At 43.7% G+C, this 8,096-nt stretch overlaps 2 non-coding genes across 2 annotated transcripts; both read left to right on the top strand.

Annotated features, from left to right (window-relative positions):
- Positions 1–691: 691 nt before the first annotated feature.
- On the top strand, positions 692–765 carry TRNAI-AAU (transfer RNA isoleucine (anticodon AAU)). The gene has a single exon. It is a non-coding gene; the product is annotated as a tRNA-Ile (tRNA).
- Positions 766–8,022: 7,257 nt separating this feature from the next.
- TRNAI-AAU (transfer RNA isoleucine (anticodon AAU)) lies at positions 8,023–8,096 on the top strand. The gene has a single exon. It is a non-coding gene; the product is annotated as a tRNA-Ile (tRNA).

Here is an 8,096-nt window from a genome sequence, read left to right as displayed (position 1 = left end):
TGCAATCAAATACATGACCCCAAATATACTATTCTGGTCAGGCCTGCCCTACTAACCAATTGCAGCGTCATGTTCTGCTGAGTAAACTGATCTCACGACAGTGAGGAATGCACAGGCCGGGTGGTGCCCAGCGCACAAAAGCGCACCTTCTTGTGTTGTACGTCTCTTCGCGCAAATGCAAACTCAGATTTCCTGCACTGTGGTCGGCAGGAGAGACATGGGAAGGCGCAGTAGGGAAGGCTTGAGCAACGAACCGTTGGCTATGTTTTGTTGTTACTTTGTTGACATGAGCTCAAGTAATTTGAAGCAGAAGGAACGGCCAGACCTAAAAAAAAATCTCTTACCTCCAACGCCGAATAACCACTATAATTATAATATCTCAAAAGCAGCTGGCCTTGTAAACTTAATGAGCAAGCAAGCCGATGCATTTTGGGTTTTGTTGTAAAAGAATAAAAATACTATCCATCCTTTCCTTTTTTTCCGGCAACAAGCGATGTTACAAAGATATCACAGCACACAGTGAGATTGAGTGAAAGAAGAGGCACTGAGGCTGGCGTGCAGCACTCCACAGCTCTTGTTATTGTAATCCAGACAGGGGGCGGAAGGAGAAAAGTATGAAGGAATTGCGATAGTGAGACCAACTCTTCTATCTATCTGCATTACATGGAAAAAGGACATATTTAGTACTCATGGCCGGTTAGCTCAGTTGGTTAGAGCGTGGTGCTAATAACGCCAAGGTCGCGGTTTCGATCCCCGTACGGGCCAGGTTGCATTTTTTCTCTCAACTAAACTCTTTTTTTCTCATTTAATCAAGCTCTTATAAATCCATACACTCTGTTGCTCCAGTATACGTTCACTTTCCATTAGTCCTTCTTTTGCCACTGCTGACCAAAGCTCAAGCCGGCAGCGCCAGTAGAACAACACAAGTGCAAGGGATTGTCTCTCCAAGATGGAGACACTGCCTCAGACTATGTCTCGTGAGAGGTGGAGGGAGACCAAGAGCTGATTATTAGATGCGTGGGGATAAGAGGAACATAACTCAGGTGAACAGATTCTGGATAGTGATGCTATAGCTAGGATCAGCAACGTTACAGGGCAAAGGATAGGAAAATAATTAGGTGACAGAAGTATAGAAGTGGCTACAAGGGGTGTGTCTCTTACGAGGGCCGAAAGATACACTGAAGGCGAAGGTGAAGTGAAAGAAGAAAGAAAGATCAAAGGAAGTCGACAGTGATTGAGAGAAAACTCACAAAGGCAAATTGAGCAAAAGACAAGGCCTGGGGAGTTAGACTACTTCAATGCAAATTTACGCCGCAGATGAGCATGACAACTGACCATTGCACAGTGGTGCTGAAACAATTTTCAGTGTGGGGGTGCTGCCATCAAAGGGCTTCTGAAAATCCAGGAATCATACAAAGAACTAGTCCTGCGGAATGAGCCACGCACATTCAGAAAGAGTGGTGATGTGTTGGTTACTTATTGGTAATCTTCATTAGCCTTAGTCCATTGCGTCCTTGTGACAGTCATTACAAAGTAAGGTGATGTCACCTTCCAACAGGAAAAAAGAACAGGAGGATCCTTAAATGCTAGCCCCATGCACCCAACCTGGGTGCCAAGCCCTTGCCAAAGGACTGATGGGAAGGTGGGCAGGATTTAATGTTTGTGACAAAGACAAGATGGACTAAGGGTAATGCAGAGTTCAAAACATTGGTACTCAAATGCAAAACAGAAAAATTATTAAGCCCTAATGCTTGACAAATGAATGATCTGAGGACAAAGTAGCCACCCTAGGAATTTCCTAGATTGTTACTCACTGGAATTCAACCCAGGAGGTGGCCATTCCTCTCGTAGACCATCCCTGAACTGGAAGATATTCTTAAAAGCCTTGCAAAGCCAGAAAAATTGACAACTTAATCCACCTACTCAGAGTCATAAAAGTCACCTTCTTGTCTTTTCCAGGCTGTCCAAAAGTCACAAACAAGGAGTCGGTTTTCCTGAACTGCAGAGGCCTGGTGACATAAATGAAAAGAGCTCTTTAAACATCAAGTGTATTCAGAAAATGTTCCTCCGGAGAGGCAGGAGAGGGAATGAAAGAAGGAAGAATTATTTCCTAAGATCTATCAAAAATAGACTTAACCTTTGCAGCAAAGGTAAGGCTAGGCCTTAAAGTTACCCCATCTTCCAAAGTATCAAATGAAGAGAGGACAGCATTTTGAGGCTCCCAGCTCCCCAATTGTTCTCAGCAAGGTGATAGGAAATAGGAAAATAACTTTATAGGAAACAATCTTTATGTCTACAGTATCCAGATCCTCAAAGAGATAAAATTGCAAAGCCTATAAAAGAGTAGGAAGATTCTGAGTTGGAGAAAGGGATTTTTCAACTGGTCTTACAATTGACAAAAGATCAGAACAGTCTAGACACCAAAGACTGTAACATCGACGAAGGTACAGAAAAGTCCCTAAAAACCTTTATCGCAAAGCAATGAGCTTTCAGAGTGGAAAGAGATTCAAGTGAAACCCATTCAGAAGAAAATGCAAAATAGCAGACAAACTACAGGTAGGTGCCAAAAGATCATGAGCAGAACATCACGTCTCAAAAGACTTCCAGTTCTTTGAGTAAGACTTCGAAGTAGAAGGCCTGCTGGAGTGCTGAATTAACTCCACTAAGGAAGAGGAAAGACCCTTTGCTAGCAGTCCAGACTTCTCAACCTCCAAAGCGATAGAGTGAGTTGGAGCGAGAAGGTCAGGGACGACGTTCTGAGAGAGACACACTTGAGCAGTACCCAAGGAGGTAGAAGAGCCAGGGGTTAAGAAGAGGAAACCATGACATCTCTGGCCAATAAGGGCCCACAAGAATAAAGTTCCCTCTCCCCTGCTGAGACTTGAAGAGAACCATCTGGATCAATAAAAAGTGGGGGAATGTATAAAGGAGACTTCTCAGCCACTTTATCACCAATACGTCCACTACCTAGGCTCCTTGTTCCGGAAGCCTGGATCAGAATCGACAAAGATGAGCATTGTCCTTGTTTGAAAAGAGATCCAGAAAGGGTTTCACAAACTCTCAGCATATCTCTCAAAACAACGACCTGGATAACGTCAACTCCAGCAAATTTGGAAACCTCCAGCTGTCTGCCATCACATTGTCGGTGCCCTTGATGTGTACTGCCGACGTGTGCAACAGGTTGATCTCTGCCCAATAACCCAATTGTTCTGCTATTGCATTGAGGGATTTTGAATGCATGCTTCACTGTTGGTTAATGTAAAAGACAGCTACCTTATTCTCTGTCTTTACTAGCACATTTTTTTGAGACAGATGATGATGGGAAAACTTCAAAGCCTTGAAGATTACCATCAACTCCATCTATTTCCATGACCTCCGACTCTCTAGGAAAGACCACTTGAATCGACAGGATCAGTCCAACACAGTAGCTCTCCAGCCAGGTTTGCTGGCATCTGTTGCGAGGAATTCAGGAGCATCCAGGTGTATTAGTGTCCACTTAGACCAGTGGTCTTCAAACTCTTTAATGCCGCATCCACCCAATGGGAAAAAAAAACATTGGTGCCTCCCCGCTGAATTGTCCACAATTCTTCTATTAAATTGACACTGTTTAAATATGTCTAGACCTATTTAAACATTGCAGTTAAGTTCTGTTACTGTTTTAAAAATGTAATCAAATACATGACCCCAAATATACTATTCTGGTCAGGCCTGCCCTACTAACCAATTGCAGCGTCATGCTCTGCTGAGTAAACTGATCTCACGACAGTGAGGAATGCACAGGCCGGGTGGTGCCCGGCGCACGAAAGCTCGCCTTCTTGTGTTGTACGTCTCTTCGCGCAAATGCAAACTCAGATTTCCTGCACTGTGGTCGGCAGGAGAGACATGGGAAGGCGCAGTAGGGAAGGCTTGAGCAACGAACCGTTGGCTATGTTTTGTTGTTACTTTGTTGACATGAGCTCAAGTAATTTGAAGCAGAAGGAACGGCCAGACCTAAAAAAAACTCTCTTACCTCCAACGCCGAATAACCACTATAATTATAATATCTCAAAAGCAGCTGGCCTTGTAAACTTAATGAGCAAGCAAGCCGATGCATTTTGGGTTTTGTTGTAAAAGAATAAAAATACTATCCATCCTTTCCTTTTTTTCCAGCAACAAGCGATGTTACAAAGATATCACAGCACACAGTGAGATTGAGTGAAAGAAGAGGCACTGAGGCTGGCGTGCAGCACTCCACAGCTCTTGTTATTGTAATCCAGACAGGGGGCGGAAGGAGAAAAGTATGAAGGAATTGCGATAGTAAGACCAACTCTTCTATCTATCTGCAATTCATGGAAAAAGGATATTTTAGTACTCATGGCAGGTTAGCTCAGTTGGTTAGAGCGTCGTGCTAATAACGCCAAGGTCGCGGGTTCGATCCCCGTACGGGCCAGGTTGCATTTTTTCTCTCAACTAAACTCTTTTTTTATCATTTAATCAAGCTCTTATAAATCCATACACTCTGTTGCTCCAGTATACGTTCGCTTTCCATTAGTCCTTCTTTTGCCACTGCTGACCAAAGCTCAAGCCGGCAGCGCCAGTAGAACAACACAAGTGCAAGGGATTGTCTCTCCAAGATGGAGACACTGCCTCAGACTATGTCTCGTGAGAGGTGGAGGGAGACCAAGAGCTGATTATTAGATGCGTGGGGATAAGAGGAACATAACTCAGGTGAACAGATTCTGAATAGTGATGCTATAGCTAGGATCAGCAACGTTACAGGGGAAAGGATAGGAAAATAATTAGGTGACAGAAGTATAGAAGTGGCTACAAGGGGGTGTGTCTCTTAAGAGGGCCGAAAGATACACTGAAGGCGAAGGTGAAGTGAAAGAAGAAAGAAAGATCAAAGGAAGTCGACAGTGATTGAGAGAAAACTCACAAAGGAAAATTGAGCAAAAGACAAGGCCTGGGGAGTTAGACTACTTCAATGCAAATTTACGCCGCAGATGAGCATGACAACTGACCCTTGTACAGTGGTGCTGAAACAATTTTCAGTGTGGGGGTGCTGCCATCAAAGGGCTTCTGAAAATCCAGGAATTATACAAAGAACTAGTCCTGCGGAATGAGCCACGCACATTCAGAAAGAGAGGTGATGCTTTGGTTACTTATTGGTAATCTTCATTAGCCTTAGTCCATTGCGTCCTTGTGACAGTCATTACAAAGTAAGGTGATGTCACCTTCCAACAGGAAGAAAGAACAGGAGGATCCTTAAATGCTAGCCCCATGCACCCAACCTGGGTGCCAAGCCCTTGCCAAAGGACTGATGGGAAGGTGGGCAGGATGTAATGTTTGTGACAAAGACAAGATGGACTAAGGGTAATGCAGAGTTCAAAACATTGGTACTCAAATGCAAAACAGAAAAATTATTAAGCCATAATGCTTGACAAATGTATGCTCTGAGGACCAAGTAGCCACCCTAGGAATTTCCTAGATTGTTACTCACTGGAATTCAACCCAGGAGGTGGCCATTCCTCTCGTAGACCATCCCTGAACTGGAAGATATTCTAAAAAGCCTTGCAAAGCCAGAAAAATTGACAACTTAATCCACCTACTCAGAGTCATAAAAGTCACCTTCTTGTCTTTTCCAGGCTGTCCAAAAGTCACAAACAAGGAGTCGGTTTTCCTGAACTGCAGAGGCCTGGTGACATGAATGAAAAGAGCTCTTTAAACATCAAGTGTATTCAGCAAATGTTCCTCCGGAGAGGAAGGAGAGGGAATGAAAGAAGGAAGAATTATTTCCTAAGATCTATCAAAAATAGACTTAACCTTTTGCAGCAAAGGTAAGGCTAGGCCTTAAAGTTATCCCATCTTCCAAAGTATCAAATGAAGAGAGGACAGCATTTTAAGGCTCCCAGCTCGCCAATTGTTCTCAGCAAGGTGATAGGAAATAGGAAAATAACTTTATAGGAAACAATCTTTATGTCTACAGTATCCAGATCCTCAAAGAGATAAAATTGCAAAGCCTATAAAAGAGTAGGAAGATTCTGAGTTGGAGAAAAGGGATTTTTCAACTGGTCTTACAATTGACAAAAGATCAGAACAGTCTAGACACCAAAGACTGTAACATCGACGAAGGTACAGAAAAGTCCCTAAAAACCTTTATCGCAAAGCAATGAGCTTTCAGAGTGGAAAGAGATTCAAGTGAAACCCATTCAGAAGAAAATGCAAAATAGCAGACAAACTACAGGTAGGTGCCAAAAGATCATGAGCAGAACATCACGTCTCAAAAGACTTCCAGTTCTTTGAGTAAGACTTCGAAGTAGAAGGCCTGCTGGAGTGCTAAATTAACTCCACTAAGGAAGATGAAATACCCTTTGCTAGCAGTCCAGACTTCTCAACCTCCAAAGCGATAGAGTGAGTTGGAGCAAGAAGGTCAGGGACGACGTTCTGACAGAGACACACTTGAGCAGTACTCAAGGAGGTAGAAGAGCCAGGGGTTCAGAAGAGGAAACCATGACATCTCTGGCCAATAAGGGCCCACAAGAATAAAGTTCCCTCCCCGCTGCTGAGACTTGAAGAGAGCCATCTGGATCAATAAAAAGTGGGGGAATGTATAAAGGAGACTTCTCAGCCACTTTATCACCAATACGTCCACTACCTAGGCTCCTTGTTCCGGAAGCCTGGATCAGAATCGACAAAGGTGAGCATTGTCCTTGTTTGAAAAGAGATCCAGAAAGGGTTTCACAAACTCTCGGCATATCTCTCAAAACAACGACCTGGATAACGTCAACTCCAGCAAATTTGGAAACCTCCAGCTGTCTGCCATCACATTGTCGGTGCCCGTGATGTGTACTGCCCACGTGTGCAACAGGTTGATCTCTGCCCAATAACCCAATTGTTCTGCTATTGCATTGAGGGATTTTGAATGCATGCTTCACTGTTGGTTAATGTAAAAGACAGCTACCTTATTCTCTGTCTTTACTAGCACATTTTTTTGAGACAGATGATGATGGGAAAACTTCAAAGCCCTGTAGATTACCATCAACTACATCTATATCCATGATCTCCGACTCTCTAGGAAAGACCACTTGAATCGACAGGATCAGTCCAACACAGTAGCTCTCCAGCCAGGTTTGCTGGCATCTGTTGCGAGGATTCAGGAGCATCCAGGTATATTAGTGTCCACTTAGACCAGTGGTCTTCAAACTCTTTAATGCCGCATCCACCCAATGGGAAAAAAAAACATTGGTGCCTCCCCTCTGAATTGTCCACAATTCTTCTATTAAATTGACACTGTTTAAATATGTCTAGACCTATTTAAATATTGCAGTTAAGTTCTGTTACTGTTTTAAAAATGCAATCAAATACATGACCCCAAATATACTATTCTGGTCAGGCCTGCCCTACTAACCAATTGCAGCGTCATGTTCTGCTGAGTAAACTGATCTCACGACAGTGAGGAATGCACAGGCCGGGTGGTGCCCAGCGCACAAAAGCGCACCTTCTTGTGTTGTACGTCTCTTCGCGCAAATGCAAACTCAGATTTCCTGCACTGTGGTCGGCAGGAGAGACATGGGAAGGCGCAGTAGGGAAGGCTTGAGCAACGAACCGTTGGCTATGTTTTGTTGTTACTTTGATGACATGAGCTCAAGTAATTTGAAGCAGAAGGAACGGCCAGACCTAAAAAAAACTCTCTTACCTCCAACGCCGAATAACCACTATAATTATAATATCTCAAAAGCAGCTGGCCTTGTAAACTTAATGAGCAAGCAAGCCGATGCATTTTGGGTTTTGTTGTAAAAGAATAAAAATACTATCCATCCTTTCCTTTTTTTCCGGCAACAAGCGATGTTACAAAGATATCACAGCACACAGTGAGATTGAGTGAAAGAAGAGGCACTGAGGCTGGCGTGCAGCACTCCACAGCTCTTGTTATTGTAATCCAGACAGGGGGCGGAAGGAGAAACGTATGAAGGAATTGCGATAGTGAGACCAACTCTTCTATCTATCTGCATTACATGGAAAAAGGATATATTTAGTACTCATGGCCGGTTAGCTCAGTTGGTTAGAGCGTGGTGCTAATAACGCCAAGGTCGTGGTTTCGATCCCCGTACGGGCCA

This window comes from Pleurodeles waltl, chromosome 12, assembly GCF_031143425.1.
Source record: "Pleurodeles waltl isolate 20211129_DDA chromosome 12, aPleWal1.hap1.20221129, whole genome shotgun sequence".
NCBI lineage: Eukaryota > Metazoa > Chordata > Amphibia > Caudata > Salamandridae > Pleurodeles > Pleurodeles waltl.
The sequence above is the reverse complement of the archived record's forward strand: the minus strand, read 5'-3'. Positions and strand labels throughout refer to the sequence as shown.